Source organism: Panthera tigris, chromosome D2, assembly GCF_018350195.1.
Source record: "Panthera tigris isolate Pti1 chromosome D2, P.tigris_Pti1_mat1.1, whole genome shotgun sequence".
NCBI classification, from domain to species: domain Eukaryota; kingdom Metazoa; phylum Chordata; class Mammalia; order Carnivora; family Felidae; genus Panthera; species Panthera tigris.
The window spans coordinates 9,265,791-9,288,886 of record NC_056670.1 but is presented as its reverse complement, the minus strand read 5'-3'; the positions used below and the strand labels follow the sequence as shown (position 1 = coordinate 9,288,886).

Here is a 23,096-nt window from a genome sequence, read left to right as displayed (position 1 = left end):
TGAGGCAGCTGTGCTCTGCCCACTTCTTCTGTCCACTTTCCAGAAATCTTTTCCAAACAGGGAGCCCAGATGTTGTCTTCCCTCATTGGTTTCCCTTCCCTCAGTCATCACAGTCCTGTGTACCTGTTGTCTGGTTCTTGAAAACAGTTATTTCGTTTGTTTTGCACAGTCTTCTAAGGTTCTTTTTTTGGGGGGAGGGGGAAAGCCGGTGCCGTGTGCAAAGGATTTAGGTTACTCTCCATCCTTGTTACTCTGTCATGGTTATAAATAGAAGTTCAGGTTATTTTCGGCAATTTTCCATATTCTTTTTTTTAGTTTATCAAGGGCCAAGCCCAGAAAACTCAAGTCATATTGTATGGAAAAAAAAACCCAAAAACCCTTCAACTTATCACTTCTGGGCTCACTGTCTGATGGTAAAAGAATATGACACCAAGAAAGAGAAAGGAAAGCGTGCCCCTTTGCTGAGCCTGAGGAACTCTGCCAAGCAGGAATGGCAGTGGCAGGGAGGAAAGTAAAGCTGCAGAATGTGTGCCTGCCGACTTTCTCTCTTGGGTTTTAGCCCAGAGAAAGAGAGGTGTGTCAGTGAAAACGAGGTGTGCACAGGACAGGGAGCTATTTCACGTGCAGCCCCGTGCAGCAGCATCGTGAACTCGGCAGTTCAGCCTGCTAGGTCACAGGGAGGCCTTGGAACTTAGGTTCCCGTGTGGCACAGAAAGGACCCCGAGATAGCCGGAGAACCTGTCACTGGGGCTGGGGTTCCATCACGTGGGGGAGGGTGCTTCTGACCTGAGGGCTGCAGCACTCGAGGGCTGAGTTTGCATCACAGCCACACCCTAGAAAAGGCTGCATTGTCAGCAGGAGGCAGGATGAGTTAAATAGAGATGTCTACCCACCGTAGCAGGGCAAGAAAAAGCAGATGGCATACCTACCAGTGGTGAATTGAACTGTAAAGTCCACCAAGCCGGGAGCACTCAGATGGATAAGGAGCCTGGTCCCGTAGGTCAGAACAGATAGAAAAAGTCATGTCTGGAGACAGAGACCCTTTTTTCTGTTCCTAGATTTATTCTTTTGCTGTTGTTCTTTTTAAAGTAATCTCTACGCCCAATATGGGGCTTAAGAACCCTGAGATCTTGAGTTGAGTTTTGGGAGCTCAAAACCCTGAGATCAAGAGTTGCCTGCTATACCAACTAAGCCAGTCAGGTGCCCCTGTTCCTAAATTTATTGAAGGCACACCTCTTTCCACTCTGCATAACACACACACACACACACACACACACACACACACACACACACACATTTTAGAAAAGAAATAGAGGAAGTTGACGGAGATGCTAACTTGTCCAAAAAAGATTAATGGTACCTGAATTACACTTAATTTTGTGTTTCTTTTTATACACAAATGCATAAATACAATGCAGGCAGAGGGGCAGGGATGCGGTTTGTGAATTTCTAATGATCTGTAAGATTTATACACTTAGGAAGTGCCTTTGCTTTCCAAGAACTGTTGACATGAGATGGGTAATAGTTTCTCTGCATTCATCTCTAGAAGACAAGGAGTGTGTTGGAGCAGCAAATGCCATGACTTTACTGCCTAGAACCAAGAATGAGACCAAGAGTGGACAGGGGTGAATATGACACCATCTAAGCACTTGCTTGCTCATCCTTAGTCTTACACAAGGCAGAAGGAAGCACCAAGACTGGCTCTTTTTTCTTCAAATGCTCCTTCTTCTTGCCCAGCCAAAGACAAAATGTCTTCCCAAAGATGGAGGAGACCTTGCTGGGGCCAAGGGTGATGTCTTAGAGCAGAAGATGAAGCAGTGGGAGAATTCTCCAGCCCACCTACTTTCCCTAGAACATGGGCTGGAGGGAATGTGAGAAGATGAAAGCATAATACATAGTGGGAAAGACTACTGGTCGTAGATCCATTTCAAATCACATTCATTAGCAATTATGTCAACAAATCTTGTAATCTCATCTTAATTTCCAATGGCTGCCATAATACTAAAAACATTTGTTTACACCATTATGTTAAAATATGTGCATTTTGTCCCAGCATTATACAAACCGTGCCTCCTTCCCTCTTCCTCTACCATCAAATAGTTAATTATGTAACAAAATAATATTGTGTATGTGGAAATCATTTAACCATATAAACACGTACTCCAACTGTATTGTGTTTGTGGGTCTATATTTTAATTTAATGGATACTTTAAATGAGTACAGTTTTAAATTATATGGTACGAAGGGGATTAGGATTTCTTAAATGTATTCATCCCTACTCTACCCCTAGCACAACTATTTTCTTTTTCTGGTCACCAGCTAGTATTTACTCACATATGTAGTTTGTTCCTACTTATAATCAGAACATGTAATTTTGTATATAGCTTTCTTTATCATTCTCCATATTGCAACTTAATGGAGTTAATCTAGCAACATTTTCTTAGAATCTCCCCTGTTGGACACACAGATTGTTTCCATTATTCACTATAATGAATAAGGCTGCAATATACATTTTCCTAAGTATGCCATTTTCTAATTTTGAATTATTCCCTTGGGATAATTTGTAAGATTAATAGTCCAAAGATATGAATATATTTAGGGACTCTTAATATAGAGATGCATCAGATGGCGGGGGGGGGGGGGTCCATGGGCTACATATATGTATAGTACCACCAGAACTATATGAATTTATCAGTTGTTTTCCCAGTAACCTCATCTGCATTTATATTTTCTTGCTTATAATTTTAACTAACATAATATGTGTCACTTTTTAAATTTATTTGTATTTCTTTAATTGCCATTCAGATTTTGAAAGTTTACATATTGCTTTACACATGCCTTACTATTAGTGAGCTTAATCAGGGAAATCACTGAAGTATCATTCAAGCATAGGTTCAAGTTCCAACTCTGAATTAGCCTCTCAAAAAAAAAATAATCATTTCTTCAGTTACGACTTAGTGACAATGAGGCTCGCATTACAAAGTTGTTGAAACGATTGGATGAATTAATCAATGCCTCATGAGTTAGCAGCACATGGGGAATTGTTACTTCTCTCTCTGTCTCTGCCTCCCTCATCTCATCTACCAACCCTCGTGCCCCTGACTTCCTCTCGCATGGATTATGCACTCACGCTCTCTTGGTACACAGTTTTATAGGACCCGCCTTGTCCTTCCAGAGTTTACATCCATGGGAGCTCTTTGTCAGCGTTCTCTAGAGAACCGATCTCTGACTTGCCAGCAAGTGCTGACTTATATTGCACATCACTGAAGCCAGATCTGTTGGACCACGTCTGAACTTACTTGAGTGTTCACACAAACATGTGGGTAATACACTCAGTATGAATGTCTTTCTATAAATTACTCACTTTAGGATTCTGTGTATAGCCCAGTTTCTCTTTTAAATGTCTCTTCTCCGAGTTTCCTTCCACTAGTCTTTTCAGAGATATTTTTATTTGTTTATTTGCCTCTTTGTGCTGGTTTCGGGTAATACTTTATCTTAATCTTCCACTTATTGTGTCCCACCTGAGAACAAGCGTCCTTCTTCTGGTAACAAGTGCAGTTGGTCAGACAGTCGTAAGACAAGCCGATCGCTAGACGTTGCATTCTAGATGATACTGTCATCTGGATTTTGTCCATCTTGCGTCTAGTGTGTTTTCCAGGCGTTATCGCCCAGCGGTTGCCTGAATTGGTTTCCATCTTGAGGACCTTTGTGGCAGGAGCTGTCTTTTCAAGCAGTCATTCTCCCTTAAACCCAAAATAATTCCAAATACATTATAAAGTATGAGAAAACCTGTGAGCAAGCATATGGTTTCTCAATTGGAAAAGCATCAAAATTGTAAGTTCCTGTCCTCTTCCATGAGGGCAAGGCGGTTTGGGGTCTACCAGAAGATCTTCCAATCTCTCACCTTCATAACGAGAAATCGAACTGAGTAAGATGTGTTCTAAGCAGTTCCACTTTGGGATTTTAAAAAGAGCAAAAGGGGAGGAGGGAGAAGAAGGGAGAAGAGTTCTCTACAGTCTTTTCCAGCCTCAGCAACTGTATTTCTCATCCTCTAGAGAATGCCACGGGCTCCTTTCGATTTTTTATTTCTTACATAAGCCTCCTCTTTATGTGTCACAGGCAAGGCTTCATTTTTGCATTGCTAAACCTGCTTTCCTGCATCTCTGTGCCCACTCTCCCCATTTTTAGATGTTACACATGAGTGCTGGCCTCTTTTCCTATCTGAGCAGATGCAACAATTCTACCTTCTTACCCACATCCAAGCCCTTCATCCGCACACTGCACCAACAAATGTTCAAGTACTGATGATTTCCACCAAGCCTGAGAGAGGCTCCTGTGTAATAGTTAAATCAACAAAGGGAATTCAAGGATCACAGCTGGGTTTAGACACAAAGACCGGTTTTTCCATTGCTGGTGAGTGGTACACAGCAGCCACCATGCCCGCAATATGCCTGCGCAGAGACATCTAGCACTGAAATTCCCAAACTCACAAGGTGAACGAAACGTGCACTTACAATCACGGTCTTGTTTCTCTGCCCCACACTTGCATTCATGAAGCTGGGACCCGAAAGGGTGATATTAGAAACGCTGTACTTGTGCCCAGAGCCCAACTTGCACACAGCAAGAAAGCTGTTGACATGAAACAGGACAGTGACTGTAATGGCCACACCACGTTCATCGCTGTATCGCACACACTTCTTCATGAACCCTGGCATCCTGAGCCTCTCCCTGCGGCTGACGGAGGACTGGCCCCAGCTTGATCCTCAGTCCGCATGACTCGCTTTGTGGTTTGATCAAGTCCCCTTAGCCACAGTTTCCCCTACACAGTGCAGGTAAGGTCACACTGTCCTGCAAAGAGCTCATTAAGCTGGAAGGAGATAATGTGCATACAGGATTTTGGAACAGGGTTCAAATTCTCTACAATTACCAGGGTAGTTGTTTTTGTTAGCGCCGTTAGGCTGATTTACAGTAATTTAAATCTGTAAAAAGATGTTCTGCCATTTGTTTGTGTATGTTCCACTTTCCTCACCCTGTTGTGCACCAATTAAGGCGGCTTTCAGAACACGCCGTTCTCCCTCACAGCTTCCTGCGTTTGAATATGCCGCTTGAATATCCTTCTCCTCCCCTCTACCCCCATGTCCCTTTGTCTGTCTGCCACTTTCCTACTCAGCATTCAAGACTCAGCTTAAAGACCTCCTGACTGGTGATGCCCACCTCTGTACCCTCTCTGTACCACAGTCGGGCAATTACTTGCCTGTATTGGGATGATCTGTGTCCAGTGTGGTCTCTTCCATTTGACTGGACCAGGCTTGTCGAAGGCAGAACCAAGTCTTACTCAGTTTTCACCCCAATACCTGGTTCATGTTATTCACTCAACAAATGTTGATCAAAATGGTGAGTGAATGTCAAATACTTGGTGCCATGAAATCAATTGTATTAATCAGGTGAGGGATTCTTTGCTTCTTCGCTATAAATTTATGAAGGAAACTCATCACTCAGCTTTCTATAAGTGGTATACATATATATTCATTTTGTGTACATATTAAAGGGGAAAGCTAATAAAATACTCCCGGGGCTCCTGGGTGTCTCAGTCGACTGTTGATTCCACCTCCAGTCGTGATCTCACAGTTTGAGAGTTTGAGCCCCACATCGGGCTCCACAAGGTGGAGCCTGCTTGGGATTCTCTCTCTCTCTCTCTCTCTCTCTCTCTCTCTCTCTCTCTCTCTCTCTCCCTCCCCCTCCTCCTCTGCTCATGCGTTCTCTCTCTCTCTCAAAAAAAAATATAACTTTAAAAAATACTCCCAATTATTTGAAGTTTCAAACCGAGGACATGTGACCATGTGACAGAGACCATAAGATGTGATGTTTATGTGGAGAGGTAAGTTATACAAATTCGTTGTTTCCCCAGTAGCTGCCATGAATCACTCATTCAGCAAGACACCAACACATATTATAGAAGAGTAGGGTTTCTTGACGAACATTTGGAAAATTCTGGGAAAATCTCTATTTATAAAATTTATCATTTAATTACAATGTCATCTCTGGAGGAGTAGGAGAAGGCTGGTCAAAAAGTAACAACCTTCCAGTTATAAGATAAAAAAATACTAGGGATATAATATACAGCATGATGACTGTGGATAATATTGCCATATGACATATATGAAAACAGTTAAGAGAATAAATTCTGAGAGCTCTCATCACAAGGAGAGAGAAATTATTTTTCTTTTCTTTTTTGCTTTGTTTTTATTGTATCTATATGGGATGATGGATGCTAATAACTACACTTACAGCAATAATGATTTCACAATATATGTAAATGAAATTTATTAGGCTGTACATCTGAAACTTACACAGTGATGTATGTGAGTTATATCTCAACAGGACTGGAAGAAAGTGAAATGCCATCTCACAATTTAGCTTTCCGAGTATCATTTCGTCTTTTGTTTTGGTTTAGATTAACTTCCTCTTTCATTATTTTGTTCGATTTTCAGCTTTCGTGGTAACATGGCCCCTGTTTTCCTTCTACAAGAGAAATTCAGCACACAGCAGAGTCCTTGATAAACTGGGTTAGTTTGATGATCCCACTTGGAATAGGTATGTAGAACTTCAATATTTTCTTACTTAGTGTTTTGAACCCTTTTTATGATTCAACAGGAACCATTCCTGCTCACTGACAATGGAATTTGCTATGAGGGGTAAAACTGATGGGTCAGAGATGACCTTTGTCTTTTCTGCTTCGAAGTCTGTGTTTATGACTTGCAAGGCTCCGGAAGATGCCTTTCTTTTCTTCCTCGTGTGATAAATACACATTGAGAATACAGTCATTCCAGGAGAGGGAGGAAATTCTATGCTCGTAGGATTCTGAAAATAATATTTATCTGCAACTCTTTGAACATCAAGTATATGAAATATGACTGATGCTCTGGTATGTTTATGAGTATAATATCTGTAGTTCAGTGCTGTAATGGAAATATACAAACTTCTTTTTCCCCAAAATTAGGCCAGGCTCAGACAAAACTGAATACTAAATTACAGACTGAATAATTGCACATGTGAATTAATTAATCATCCCCGGATCACTGAGGTTTTGTGACAATTACTCCCTTGGTGTATCATCATATAAATATGATATAAAAACCACAAAATATAGTATCTGACAGTTTTTCTATATACAGAATTCTTTTGAAGGAAATATTCTATAATTAGATTCTTATAAGGTGTAAGCCTTGTAACTCTTGATTTGATCCAGTTAAGACTACTTGGATAACTACTGTGTGTGTGTGTGTGTGTGTGTGTGTGTGTGTGTGTGTGTATGAGAGAGAGATATTATCACTAAGGGATATTTTATAAGATTCATTGCTTTCTTGTATTGGACTTTTAAAATATTATTAGGAATATGGTAGGCTTGTTGAGATGCTGGCAAAAATTTAGAAAAGTGTCCCATCTATATAAATTGTATTTGCAAAAGTAAAACTCTATAACAACTCTTCCGTGCCCCGCCCCTCAAAAAAAAGTGTTGAAAACCACATTTCAGAAGTAGCACAGACTTGAGAGTTAATGAGACATGAGGACCTAGCTTTACTACTTAACCCATTACCCTAGGAGAATCTTTTATGTTTCCTTAGGAAGAGTGTTATTACTTAATTTGAATGGGAGGAAGAAAATAAATTAATTCACAGGTACAATGTATGAAGTCCACGAGGTCACTTTTATTCTTAATGAAGTATCCGGTAATTAAGGATTGTGTTTCCAAGAGTCTCCAAAGAATTTCATTCCTACATTCTGTGAGCGTCTGAAATCCATAATTAGAGTTTAACTGCCTGATTTAAACAGAATTTGCAGCTGGTCACCTACATGTTAGATCTGTCTTCGTTTGTTTATTTTTACAAGGTTTTGTTTTGGGTTTTGGCCCACACAAAGTTGATATGTATGTATGTTAAACAATTACCAAATCAAAAAACCCAGGAGAGTTCACATAAAAATCTAGGTTCCCAGTCTTCTCTTTCTTGGTCAGTGACACTACAATTAAACCAGATACTTATTTAAGAAATCTAGTTGCCATACAAGAGACTTCCCTCTTCTTAACCTCTCCACATCTACCCCATCAAGTTCTCCAAGTTCAGCCCTGACTCCGTGGTTCCCAGCCCTTATGGTGAAAAGATGCTGGTTCCCAGGTTGCCCCCAGAAAAGGAAGGCAGAATTTTTTTTTAAAAAGCTCCTCAAAAGATTCATATGTGCAGTTGGGGTTTAGAGCCACTGCTCCAAAATCTTCATTCGTGTCTGTGTCAAATGCCACCACCCCTCCCCCCACGCAAGTGAGACCTTCCCGTCTCACCAGTGCCCTGCAGTGGTCCTGAATTCACCTTCTCACTTCTATTCTGATCCCCAGTCAACCCATTCTCTGCCCAACAGCCAGAACGATTGTCTGTAATAGAAAAATATCTGGTCAGTGCCTGCTTACACCTCTTCAGTAATAACAGCAATAATGAAGATCATGGATAATGATCATTTATGCTTTGGTGGGATGAAGTTCAGGTTTGTTGAAAGACCGAGTCACCGAAGTGGTGAATTTCAGGACAAATGGGGGAAAGGACATAAAAGGTATAACTGAAAATACCAAGGCAGTTTTGTTCCACCCCCCCCCCCACCCCAAATCAGGCTTCTGGCCGAATCTTCTGCTGGCCTGTTCCTCTAGGCAGTGACCCAGAGGCCAAAAATAGTGCTGACCTTTCCCACAAATTGCCACCCAGTCCATATCCTGGTCTCCCATGACCATCAGGAGGAGCAAAGGGATTTCATAATTTGTCAGTGACACTATTATAAGATTAATTTCATGGCACAGCCACCAAAGTTTATTAAATGTCACTCCCTCAGAGTTGCACGATTCACCCAGCAAAATACAATGATATTGGTAAATTTTTAGGCAAAATAACAGAATTAAGGGTGTGTATTTGTTGGGGGGCGGGGGATGATGGTTACAGCTAGGATCTTTTTTCCTATAGCTCATACGTGTAGGTCTTTCTTTTCGCCAATAAATAATGTAAATCCAGCTATTTATTTGAGATGCAGTGGAGACATTTTTTCCTCATGTGACTGTATCGCGATTTTATAGACCACTGTATCAGCCCCTGAAATCTTTTCTTTAGATTCTAAGCACCCCATCACTGTAGATGTTGCACTTTCCACTGGGAGGGCAGAAAATAAGGTTTTCATCAAAAAGTACATTCTTTGAGGTATAGTGATGTTGTTTCATCAGAGTTTTAAAAGATACCAGTAAATGCAAACCGCTTTGGTGCTGAGTGGAAACTTGGATCCCTGTCGGCACCCCATGCACGTGGCATAATCAACTTTTATTTCGTGCTTTTATTTCATGCTGTCTTATATACAGAACCTTCTGCAGTTCACCATTTCCATTATTAAAAAGTTCAAGGAGCTGCTTTAAGAACCTGACAAAAATGTGCATTTGACATTCCGGTAATGGAGACCAGTAAAGAGGTTATAAATGCAGCTACCTAGGTGTTGAATTAAGGCCGGGGGCATGGCTACCTTCTTTACCCTACATTATTTTCATCAGTGAAGCTAAAGTGTGTTTGGGGACCTAATTTACCCAAATAATATGCCCGTGCAGAGTTATCCTTCATTTAAGAAAACAGTTGATATTTTAAGCTTCCCCTAAACGTTTAGTTTTGGGGGAAAATGGAAAACAAAATGTGCGGAGAGAAGCACACATGCGTGCACGCACACACACACACACACACACACACACACACACACACACACAGGGACCATCCCAAGAGACACTGGACAGGACCCTGCTTGCTAATGAGATGCCCACGCATTTCTTTTTGGGATCAAGGTGGATTGGTCTTGTATGGAATTCTCTGTGGTGAATAGAGCTTTAATAAGGCCACAGATTCCTTTCATGCTGTTTTAGGAATTTCTTTGAAAGGATTCAGGCAGTGACACCCCTTGTGTTTTAGAGTTTCACATTTGTACAGACAAAGCTTTTCAAATAATATAAAGCCATTTTTCTAAATTCCTTATGTCCCCGAGTCCCTGGGATCTGGACAGAGGAAGATGAAAATCTCTATAAAATGTACCATATTGCGACCACATGAACCAGCTATTGAGGGAGAAATTAATAGCATCTGAAATGAGCCTTGTGTTAAGCGTCCTTCACTTGGTATTTTCTACTACTTTGCTCGTTTTCTATTAAGTCTTTTTAATCAGAGAGCTCCCTAAAACATACAGTTGATTCAGATTAATCTTTAAAATCTAATATAAAAGATAAATACATACTGTGTTTGTTAAAGAGCAGACACACCATGAATGCTTGTGAATACTGAATTCGTTCTGAAAATTCATATTATCTTGTATTGTTATATCAAATGGCTCCAAAAATATACGTTTGTCACAGATATTTACTACTGCATCAGACTTTTTCTTAGTACTGTCATTCCTCTAGCACCTCGTGTTGACTCTTTTTTTGTTGTTGTTCTTTTTTTTTTTTTTACCTTTTTTTAAACTTCAATTCTTTTTAGTAAACATACAGTGCAATATTGATTTCGGGAGTAGAATCAGTGATTCATCACTTACATACACCCAGTGTTCATCCCAACAAGTGCCCTCATTTGTACCCATCCCCCATCTAGCCCATCCCCCACCCACCTCCCTTAGTCAACCCATAGTTTGTTCTCTATCATTAAGGGTCTCTTGTGGTTTGTTTCCCACTCTTCTCTTTTCCACCGTGTATATTTATCTGTTTTGTTTCTTAAATTCCACATATGAGTGAAATCATGTGGTATCATACAGTATTTGTCTTTCTCTGATTGACTAACTTAGCTTCACGTAATACATTCTAGCTCCAACCACATCTTTGCAAATGGCAAGATTTCGTTCTTTTTGATGACTGAGTAATATTTCATTGTGTGTGTGTGTGTGTGTGTGTGTGTGTGTGTGTGTGTGTGTATATATATATATATATATATATATATATATATATATATATACCACATCTTCTTTATCCATTCATCAGTTGATGGACATTCGGGCTCTCTCCATAGTTTGGCTGTTGTTGATAATGCTGCAGTAAACATTGGGGTGCATGTACCCTTTCAAATCTGTATTTTTGTATCCTTTGGGTAAATACCTAACATTGCAATTCCTAGGTCATAGGATAGTTGTATTTTTAGTTTCTTGAGAAACCTCCATACTGTTCTTCATAGTGGCTGCACCAGTTTACATTCCCACCAACAGTGCAAGAGGGTTCCCCTTTCTCCACATCCTCACGAATGCCTATTGTTTCTTGTGTTGTTAATTTTACCCATTCTGACAGGTATAAAGTAGTATCTCATCATGGTTTTGATTTGTATTTCCCAGATGATGAGTGATATTGAGCAACTTTTCTGGTGTCTGTTAGCATCTGGATGTCTTCTTTGGAAAAGTGTCTATTCAGGTCTTCTGCCCATTCCTTAACTGAGTTATTTATTTTTTGGGTACTGAGTTTGATAAGTTCTTAATAGATTTTGAACATTAACCTTTTATTGGAAATGTCTTTGCAATTATGTCTTATTCCATTTTGTCGGTTGCCTTTTAGTTTTGTTGATTGTTTCCTTCATTGTGCAGAAGATTTTTATCTTGATGAAGTCCCAGTAGTTCCTTTTTGTTTTTGTTTCCCTTGCCTTTGGTGACATGTCTAGTAAGAAGTTGCTGTGGAAGGGTCAAAGAGGTTGCTGCCTGTGTTTTCCTCTAGGGTTTTGATGGTTTCCTGTCTCACATTTAGCTCTTTCATCCATTTTGAACTTGTTTTTGTGTATGGAGTAAAAAAGTGGTCCAGGTTCATTCTTCTGCATCTAGCTATCCATTTTTCCCAGAACTATCTGTTGAAAAGACTGTCTTTTTTCCAGTGAGTATTGTCTCCTGCTTTGTGAAGATGAGTTGACCATATAGTTGTGGGTCCATTTCTGGGTTTTCTATTCTATTCCATTGGTCTATGTGTCTGTTTTTGTGCCAGTACCATACTGCCTTGATGACTACAGCTTTGTAATAGAGCTTAAAATCAAGAATTGTGATGCCTCCAGTTTTGTTTTTCTTTTTCAGGATTGTTTTGGCTATTTGGGGTCTTTTGTGGTTCCATACAAACTTTGGGATTGTTTGTTCTAGCTCTGTGAAAAATCCTGGTGGTGTTTTGATAAGGGTTGCACTAAATGTATAAATCGCTTTGGGTAGTATAGACATTTTAACAATATTTGTTCCTCACATCCATAAGCATGGAATGCCTTTCCATTTCTTTGTGTCCTCTTCAAGTTCCTTCATAAGTGTTCTATAGTTTTCAGAGTATAGACCTTTTAACCTCTTTAGTTAGGTTTATTTCTAGATATCTTATTGTTTTTGGTTGCAAATGGGATTGATTCCTTGATTTCTTTTTCTGCTCCTTCATTATTGGTGTATAGAAATGCAACAAATTTCTGCACGTTGGTTTCATATTCTGTAATTTGCAGAATTCATGTATCAGTTCTAGCAATTTTTTGGTGAAGTCTTTTGGATTTTCTACATACAGTATAATGTCATCTGCAAATAGTGAAAGTTTGGCTTCTTCTTTGCTGATTTGGATGCTTTTCATTTCTTTTTGTTGTCTGATTGCTGAGGCTGAGACTTCCAGTACTATGTTAAATAACAATGGAGAGAGTAGACACACTTGTTTTTTTTCCCCATTGAGGATGATATTAGCTGTGGGTCTTTTTTATATGGCCTTTATTATGTTGAGGTATGTTCCATCTATCACTACTTTGTTGAGGGTTTTTATCAAGAATGAATGCTGTATTTTGTCAGATGCTTTTTCTGCATCTATTGAGAGGATCATATGATTCTTACCCTTTCTTTTATTAATGTGGTGTATCATGTTGATTGATTTGTGAATATTGAACCAGCCCCAAAGCCCAGGAATAAATCCCACTGGTCATAATAATCATGACCTCTTGAGAATAATCATGTTGCCTCTTGAGAGTGAATATTTTAGAATGAAACATATAGTCTTTCAGTATCCTCCATGCTTGGACTCTACATTAGATTTTAGTAAATATTTTTAGAATTTGTAGAATGAATAATTCAAATGCATTTTGATATTAGACACAAGCAGAGGAAATACCAAAGCTAGGAACGGACTTGGTACATAGAATAATGAGCAATGGAAATGGTAATTCATCAGATCAGAGGCTATATTTGATACGCTCTGCTGAAGCAGAGATGGACATCATTTTTAAAGGATTTGGATAAAGTAAAAAAGCCAAGAAGGCTAATATTTTGGTTAAGAACTCATCCTGATTTTATTAAGGCCATGGCCATTGACTTCCTTCTTCACCAATATTTTCATCTTTAATTTTTTTCTGCTATGTTGAGGAGATGTTCTAGCCTGAAGATTCCTAACTGAGATGCCTTATCTTTTGAAACTTTTCTAGAGTCATGTGGACAACCATTAAAATGTAAAGTACTACAGAGTGGCTATAAATACTAGTCTGGTATAGAAATAGCTGCACTAGTGAATAGTTTGGTGGCTTCTAATGCTGTCCAAGTAAACTCTAGGAAGTACTTGAATCTCTTCCACATTTCCATCTACCTATCCATTAAATCTCTGACTTCTCTTGGCAAAGTTCAAACCCAATTAAAGAAGACAGACTTTATATTACTTCTCTTTTGCATTTTAGAAAAAGAGTAGATGGTCCAAATGGATATGATGGTCTTCATGATACTTTAAGCCCTTCATACGGAAAGTTATTTTTCTCAATAGTAGTGAAATTTCATTTCAAAATTGGACTGCATTCATAGTGTAACAACACACAGTGCCTTGGGAAAGAAACAGTTTCATATATTTAAGGTTCCTAAATCATATCCTCATATTTGGGAGAATTTAAAAACAAAGCAAAACATTTTCTTTATCAGAATAATAATATGATCAGTGATAACTTTGATACTGAATATTTTGAAATAAAGAACTTCCATATTTAACTTTGCCTTTTCAATGTTCAATCATATTTTTCTTCACATTATTAATATTCTAAAACATTTTCATCTACTCTTCTTTTTACTTGTGTATCTCTACTATGCTTTTCTAACCTAAAAAATAAAAAGACTTTAGATGGGTTAGCACAATAATAAAATAGAATAATTATAAATGAAATAAAAAATTAGGGAAGGGGTGCCTGGGTGGCTCAGTCAGTTAAGCGTCAGACTCTTGATTTGGATCAGGTCATGATCTCATGGTTGGTGAGAGTGAGCCCCACATCGGGCTCTTCGCTGACAGCTTGTTTGCAATTCTTGCTCTCTGCCCCTCCCCAACTCAGTGTGCTCACTTGCTCTCTCTCTCTCTCTCTCTCTCTCTCTCTCTCAAAAATAAGTAAATAAACATTTTTAAAAAAAGAAAATTAGGGGAGGAAAAAAGTGTAATTAAAACCAGAGAACCAAGAAAGAAAGAAATATCAGTCACAATTAGCAGACCCTAGGGACCAGAAGTTACTACTGTTGGTCTTTAAGCTTGACTCTGAGTTTCCTGGCAGCAAAATTTAGTTAAGCAATTTTGTTATCTGAAAAAAAAAATCTCACAAAAAGTAAGTACTGTACTGCCTAACATTATCATATTCATTCTGTAAAAAGAGAAATTGCACACTTGAAGGAATGGAAATTGTTTATGATGCTGTGGGACGATTGAACTCATATTAAACCATCACAATAGGAGGAATGAGCTACAGCTATCCTGAACTGTGTGTATCTATCATCAGCATCTATTTATATTTGAAGTCATGTTTCAGCTAATAGTTGAATGAAATCCATTGAAGTCAGGAATTTGTATATTGAATTACATTAGCCTTTTAACCTCAATGGGCACAGAGGTCTTGATCATATCTTCTGTTCTCTACCACCGTCAACATTAAAATTTTTTTAAAGATTTTATATTTAAGCAACCTCTACACCCAATTTGAGGCTCAAACCCACAACCCAGAGATCGAGTCTCATGCTCCACTGACTGAGCCGGCCAGGTGTCCCTGTCAGCATTAAATTTTGAATGATGGTTTATGGAATCAGGTTGAAGCTATAGTTTCAAAATTGCTGTCTAGATTCTCACAAAAGTGGAGGTAGTTTTATTGTTTCAAATTCTTTAGTTTATTTCATTTGGCATAAATTCATATGGCCGCCTAACACTGTTTTTATTAGGTTGGCTAATACCAGACATACATATTTTTAATTTTGTTACTCTGTAAGCTTTGGGGGAAAAAAATGAATGAGTCTTTATATTTTTTTGATTAGGATCATTGAACAAAGAGTAGTAAACTGCTACATATTTCCCTAAACAACAACTTCCTGCATTAATCTATTGCAATATGAATATTGTGATTAATTCTTGTAAAAGCATGGCACACAACTGGATCATTTTAAAAAGGAAAAAAAGGGAATCACATATTATGTAAGCCACATGGTATAAGATAGAGTTAGGAATCCCTATGCATGAATTCTGGTCTTAAAAGATTGAAAGGACTACTTTCAATAAGGAAAAAACAATGGAAATGAATCCATAAGAAAGAATGAATCGTCAGTAAAACACGCTCTTCTATGTTAACATATAGCCTGTTTCCAAATATTGCATTGTAACCAACACAAAGTAGAATTAAGTAATGAGGGGCCAAAATTTGAAATTTATATTCTTCTTCCACTAATTTCTTATGACTTTGGGCATATTCTTTTTTTTTTCCTAACAACCTTTTTATGTTTTTTTTATTTTGAGCATATTTTTAACTAGTGGCTGCCATATAAGTTCTCCCTATTTAGAATAAAAGATAAGTTTGAGAGCCTGTCTCCAGGTATTAAACAAAAGGTCAACATGGTGGTACTGAATGCTGTTTTTCTGGGACATTTTTTCAACTTACAAAGACCATTTTAAATTAAATTGATTATTTTTGCAAACTGGTGCAGCTGCTCTGGAAAACAGTGTGGAGGTTCCTCAAAAAAATTAGAAATACAATTACCCTATGACCCAGCAATTGCACTACTAGGAATTTATCCAAAGGATACAGGAGTGCTGATGCATAGGGGCACATATACCCCAATGTTTATAGCAGCACTTTCAACAATAGCCCAAGTATGGGAAGAGCCTAAATGTCCACCAACTGATGAATGGATCAAGAAGGTGTGGTTTATATATACAATGGAATACTACTTGGCAATGAGAAAGAATGCAGTCGTGCCATTTGCAGCAATGTGGGTGGAACTGGAGGGTATTACGCTAAGTGAAATAAGTCAGTCAGAGAAAGACAGAGATCATGTTTTCACTCATATGTGGAACTTGAGAAACTTAACAGAAGACCATGGGGGAAGGACGGGGGAAAACATAGTTAAAAACAGAAAGTGAGGGAGGCAAACCATAAGAGACTCTTAAATACAGAGAACAAACTGATGGCTGATGGAGGCAGTGGGGGAGAGGGGGAAATGGGGGATGGGCCTTGAGGAGGGCGCCTGTTGGGAGGAGCCCTGGGTGTTGTATGTAAGTGATGAATCAAGGGAATCTACCCCCAAAACCAAGAGCACACTGTACCCACTGTATGTTAGCCAACTTTACAATAAATTACATTTAAAAATATAACAATTAATTAATTAACTAATTACATTGATTATTCTGAGGGTGCCTATGTGGCTCAGTCAGTTAAGCGTCCAACTTCAACTCAGGCCATGATCTCGTGGTTTGTGAGTTCAAGACCCATGTTGGGCTCTGTGCTGACAGCTTGGAGCCTGAGGCCTGTTTCAGATTCTGTGTCTTCCTCTGTCTCTGCCCCTCCCCCCCTCCCATCAAAAATAGAGAAACATTTTTTTTTAATTTTATTAAATTGATTATTTTTACTGCTATGCAGTTAAAACTTGAGTATCACCATTAATCTGCTCGACTCTTTCCCATTTTCCAAACACTGCTATGGTCCAGTCCCCATGTGGGAACCCTAACACATATCATTACTTCACATTACCTGATTTCAGAGCAGCACTGGGAGATAGGTAATATCTTCACTCTGCATGTAATAAACAAAAATGTATTACAGGAAAGTTATGTCATGAGTGATTCCCATCTCCTTACTAAGAAGGATAACCCAAGAAAACCAGAATTTTTGCTTTCTCAGCACAAAACTCTTATCCTCTACATCAGCGCTTCGCCATCAGGGTTGTGTTGTCCCCTGTGGGACATTGGGCAGTTTATGGAGCCGTGTTTGGTTGTCAGGGGGAAGCGTCCCTGGCATCTAGTGGGCGGAGGCTAGCGATGATGCAAACTTCCTGCGATGCACAGGGAACCCATATTCCCAACAAGGAATTATGCAGATCAAAATGTCCGCAGTGCTGAGGTGGAGACACCCTGCTCTAAAAAAGTGCATTGTGAGGGGCTCCTGGGTGGCTCAGTCGGTTAAGTGTCCAACTTCAGCTTGGGTCATGATCGCACAGTTTGTGGGATCGAGCCCCGCATCAGGCTCCTGACGGCTCGGAGCCTGGAACCTGCTTCAGATTGTGTCTCCCTCTCTTTCTGCCCTTCCCCTCCTCACGCTCTGTGTCTCTCAAAAATGAATAAACATTGAAAAAAATTTCTTTTAATAAATAAATTTTTAAAAAGTGCCTTGTGGAGAGTATTGAGTAGTTAGTGAAAGGCTATAGATGTGCATAAAAAAGGAAAGTGTATAGGAAGTGAGTATTCTGACAGGGACACTGGGGAGAGTGAGTCTGGGAGCTGAGGGGGAGTGTCAGGGCCAGGAAGGCTTTGCGGATGGAGCCAGGAGACAAGTGGAAACATGTATGAAAGGGAGCTTTTCTCCTCCTTTTTAATTTTTATTTTTTTTTTCAACGTTTTTTTGTTTTTGTTTTTGTTTTTTTTGGGGGACAGAGAGAGACAGAGCATGAACGGGGGAGGGGCAGAGAGAGAGGGAGACACAGAATCGGAAGCAGGCTCCAGGCTCCGAGCCATCAGCCCAGAGCCCGACGCGGGGCTCGAACTCACGGACCGCGAGATCGTGACCTGGCTGAAGTCGGACGCTTAACCGACTGCGCCACCCAGGCGCCCCATAATTTTTATTATTTTTTAAGGTTTATTTTGAGAGAGACAGCACAAGTAAGGGAGGAACAGAGAGAGAGAAAAAGAGAGAGAATCCCAAGCAGGCTCTACACTTTCAGCTCAGAGCCTGCCACGGGGCTCGAACTCACAGAACTGTAAGATCATGACCTGAGCTGAGACCAAGAGTTGGAGGCTTAACCGACTGAACCAGGCAGGCGCCCCCTCTCTTTCCTTTCAAATGCAGGACAACCTGTCTGCCCTCTTCATGCTCCAGCCTCACTTAGCATCTCGCCGGACTTTCTTGGCCGTTTCCCCTCTGCAGCTCATTCTGATTCCACAGGGCATGTAAGCTCTAAGAAGTGTCATGACCCACTACCTACTGGGGGACCCTGTCTTACTCCAAATCTGCATTTCAGCTGTACTTTGCATACAACCCCAGCCGGGAACTGGATGGCTGTATCTACTCTGAGGGAAGATATTTAACTTCCCTGAGCTTCGGTATCTTTATCTGTAAAAATGGAAATAGTAGTATTTTCTTCCTGGGATTGTCGTAAGGAATAGAAGAGTCTCTACTAGAAAGCAAGTTCTTCCTAAATGTCCTATTAGCTCCTCAGTTAAGTGGCATATCATTGGCTTTCTCAAAAAAAAAAAACAAAATCAAGAGTTCTAACCACTGGTGCTCTGTGGTCTGCCATTCTCATCCCCAAACAGTACAAACAAAAGCAATAATAAAAACTTGCTGCTCTGCTTCCTCCATAGGCTGGGTCTCGCCAGCTCTCAGAATCGGGTTCCGTCTTTGACACACCCCTCCCCCGTTGTTGTGCGAGTCGTCATCACTGCAACTGAATGACTCTGAAGTCTTCTTTAACGATTTCTTCAGTTATCTCTCTGCCACCAGTTTTACCTCACTCCAGTCCTTCCTCGGTACTGATTCCAGAATAATCTATATGTTTTTAAATGAGCCACATAACGTTACGCTTCTACCTTAAAAACTGTTGACTCCAGGGGCTCCTGGGTGGCTCAGTCCGTTAAGCACCCGACTTCGGCTCAGGTCATGATCTTGCGGTTTGTGGGTTCAAGCCCCGCGTCAAGCTCTGTGCTGACGGCTCAGAGCCTGGAGCCTGCTTCGGATTCTGTGTCTCCCTCTCTTTCTGCCCCTCCCCTGCTCATGCTCTGTCTCCCTCTCTCAAAAAATAAATAAATGTTAAAAAATAAAATCTGTTGGCTCCATGGTGCCCACAGGCGCCTATCCTACAAACTGAAATTGGAGAATTTTATGCAAGCTCCTAAGAGCCACCCCCTTCCATTAATCCTACGTAAGTTCTATCACGCTGGTGTCTTACTGTTCACTGGGAATTATCCAAACGCTGTGCTTGCACACGGTCCCCATTCTGCCTGCAGTATGCTGAACCTCCTTTCCTGCCACGTGTGTCTTCTTCTCAAGACCCTGATTAAATCTCACTTTTTCATTGATGCCTCTTCACATGCCTGGCTCGTCTTCCCCAAGCAGAGTTAGGTTTACCATGCTGTGTCCCCAGAACTCTTCCTTCATAGTTACCCAGCACTTAGCACCTTGTATTGTAACTTATTGATTTCCTCGGTCATTTCCCTGGGACCGCCCTCATATTCATCATAGTATTCCTAGGGCAGTACATAACGGCCACTAAATACATGCTTTATTGTTGAATAAATGCTAAGCGACCCATGAATCCCTGTTAATTTATCATTCCCTTGCAGCTAGGGAAATGGTGCAATAAATTAATTTGCCCAACGTTCTGGAGCATCCAAAAAGATTAGCAGTGAGTTTCATTAACTTCAGCTTTTACCCTCCCACCATTTTTCAGCTGGGAAGAAATGCAGAGAGAGAAAAATGTAATGTACCTACCTCCTAAGACTTTGACACTTTTTGTAAGATGTGGTGTCATCCAGTTTCTTTCAAAATTATCAACATAAGTACTTAGGAAGCGTTTAAGATATTACGTTCTCTCAAGAAAAAAAGCTATCACTTAAGGACAGATGTCATCCATTCATTCAACAGATTTGTGTTGATTGCTGAATATGTGCCAGATTGCCTGGAACATTATTATTCTATTAATACTATATTTGAATAATAATCGTACTATTTTTTGAAAATTAATGAGATGTAGGGCGCCTGGGTGGCTCAGTAGGTTAAGCGCCAACTTCAGTTCAAGTCATGATCTTGCAGTTTGTGAGTTTAAGTCCCACGTTGGGTTCTGTGTGCTGACAGCTCAGAGCCTGGAACCTCCTTTGGATTCTGTGTCTCCCTTTCTCTCTGTCCCTCCCCCACTCATGCTCTGTCTCTCTCACTCTCTCAAAAACAAATAAACATTTTTAAAAAAAGAAAATGAATGAGGTGTAAAATGTATCCTCTAATGCCCAAGAATAATTAATTGACTCACTTGTGCTAAGAAGATTTCTACAAGTTTTATATTTGATCTATGACTTTAAATTTATCTGTTAATAAACTCCTTCTAAAGGAAGCTGATGTTACCTATATATCTTGGTGCTGGGTTCAGAGATTATTCCTCACTCTACTTTATGAGCAGGAATATTCCAGAACAACAACATCATGTGGTATTGTTACATCATGTCTTTCTGAGTTAGATCATATTTATACTTAGATATACTTTTTAAAAATTAGTTCACTTCAGGGGCACCTGGGTGGCCCAGTTGAGCATCGGACTTCAGCTCAGGTCATGATCTAATGGTTTGTGAGTTCAAGCGCCATATGGGGCTGGGTTCCAGCTTGGAGCCTGGAACCTGCTTCAGATTCTTTGTCTCCTTCTCTCTCTGCCCCTCCCCTGCTCGTGTTCTGTCTCTCTCTTCTCTCAAAAATAAATAAACATTTAAAAAAAAATTTGTAATTAGTTTACTGCATAAAGCCATTCCTTTTACATTCCATTGAACAAATTTAACAAGTTTATGGTCTTCGTGTCGCAAAATTGTAAAAACCTGCCTTTACTAATATAAATGTGACATGTTTATACACTCAAGAAGTATATGCATTTGAGTATATAACTATATTGTGATCACTACCAAATACCACTGTTATTAATGCATCACGCCATGCTGGATGTTTACACTGATGTACAAAAGTCTCTGCTCTTGTGGCCTCTGGGTGATTTAGTGAGTTCAGCGTCTGACTCTTGATTTCATTTCGAGTCGTGATCTCGCACGGAGTGTGGAGCCTGCTTGGGATCCTCTCTCCCTCTTTCTCTGCCCCGCCCCCTCTCGCACGTGCATGCTCTCTCTCTCTTTCTCTCTTTCTCAAAATAAATAAACTTAATAAAAATTCTCTTCTCTTAAGATAGTTGTGAGAATGAAAAAAAAATTGGGGAGTTTGGTACCTTCTTTTACTTTTTCTTGTAATATATTGCAGTGTTTTTCATTGATCTATTTGCAGAAAGCACCAATATAAATATGTTAGTGTATAACTGCTAGTGTATATAATTATATGTTATTATTATATAATATATAATATATTTTTATATATGTATTTCTCGCTGACTTCGAAGCATTGTCCTGGATTTTTTCCTAAAAAATATGTTACCATACCGGTTTTCAACACAGATTTAATGACTATTTTTTAACTTTATTCAAACTGCATTATCAGTGCAAAATTTCATTTTTTATATGCTCTGTATTTTGCTAAGATTATTCAAGTCCACTAAGTGCATATTTGTGCATATTTATTTGTACACATGCCCATCTAAGACTAACAATGTTGTAAGTCGATGTATCAGCGATTTAAAAAGTACTTCCATAACCATAGTGTAGCGGTTATGGGCATAAACTTTGCACCCAGAAGCTCTGGGTTCAAGTTCCCCATCAAAACCTATCCATGGAGTTTCCTTGTTTCCTGACTTATCTTAGCCCCCGTTTTCCCATTTTGCCAAGGAGGGTCATCAGGCCCATTTTATGGACAGACCATGGAAAGGATTCCATGAGATGGGGTATATAAAGTTAAACAACTTTCTGCGTGCCTGTGCAGGTTAGAGTACAGAGAATAGTGATTTGAATTTAGACCTCACAAAGGCCTTTAATAGTTCAATTTTGTGTCAAAGGGAGAGAGAGAGGGAAAAAGCCATGTCCACAGCGATTGGGAAGTATCTGACTCCAGGTCACGGAGCTTTGGAGTGCCCCTGAATGTGGGCTTCCCTCATGCCTGCCCTGCCTCTAGCCCCGAGCCCCTGGTGGGCCAGATGGATTTTTACATCCTCAATGTTCTGAAACATAGTAAGCACTCCAGAAATGCTGGGTAGTAATGCAGTTAAAGAAAATTTTGACAATTTAGTGATTGTAAGAATTCCTATGGGAAATTAAAGTTAGGGATGAATACACTGAGAGTCTTTGAGCCACACTAGTACAGCAGAAGCTAGTCTTTTTGCTAAGGTTCTGTTACATCACATCCCAAGGGCAAGAATCTTGTCTTAATTGATGTAAGAGAGTGCCTGGTATAGACAGACACTCAATATCTGTTCGTTTCATAACTGATAGAGCAAATGGATAAACTTGAATAACTAGAAGGAAGTGTTAATAAAAACCTTTTGAAGTTTTGAAATAAAAATTTTATTATTCTTACTATTGTTTTGCCACTAACGTTTTGGAAAGAATATATGCCTTTGGGTGGGTTTTTATCATCAGGTCTCCTTGTATTCCTCTTTTCTATGTGCAATATAAAATTCTTCCTTTGCTTTTTTCCTCCATTTGTTTTGCTTATAAACAACTGGACTTTGTTTTCTCAATATTTTAAAAATATTTATCTTTTTCTTAAGACTCTTATTGAAATAAAATAAAACTTTGTTAATGTGTACTAAATGAAGAAAAGTTGAGACATAGTCGTCTGTTTTGTTTTTTTATTTTTTTTTAATGTTTTTATTTTATTTTGAGAGAGGGACAAAGTGTGAGCAGGAGGAGGGGCAGAGAGAGAGGGAGACACAGAATCTGAAGCAGGTTCCAGGCTCCGAGCTGTCAGCACAGAGCCTGACATGGGGCTCCAACC

The 23,096-nt window shown here is 39.6% G+C and overlaps 1 protein-coding gene across 1 annotated transcript in view; it reads left to right on the top strand.

Annotated features, from left to right (window-relative positions):
* Window positions 1–23,096, top strand: part of CHRM3 (cholinergic receptor muscarinic 3) — a 519,334-nt gene that overhangs the window by 263,224 nt on the left and 233,014 nt on the right. The window contains exon 4 of the mRNA XM_042959802.1: window positions 6,492–6,594. The gene's annotated coding sequence lies outside the window, so the exon portion shown is untranslated. The remainder of the gene's footprint in view (window positions 1–6,491; window positions 6,595–23,096) is intronic.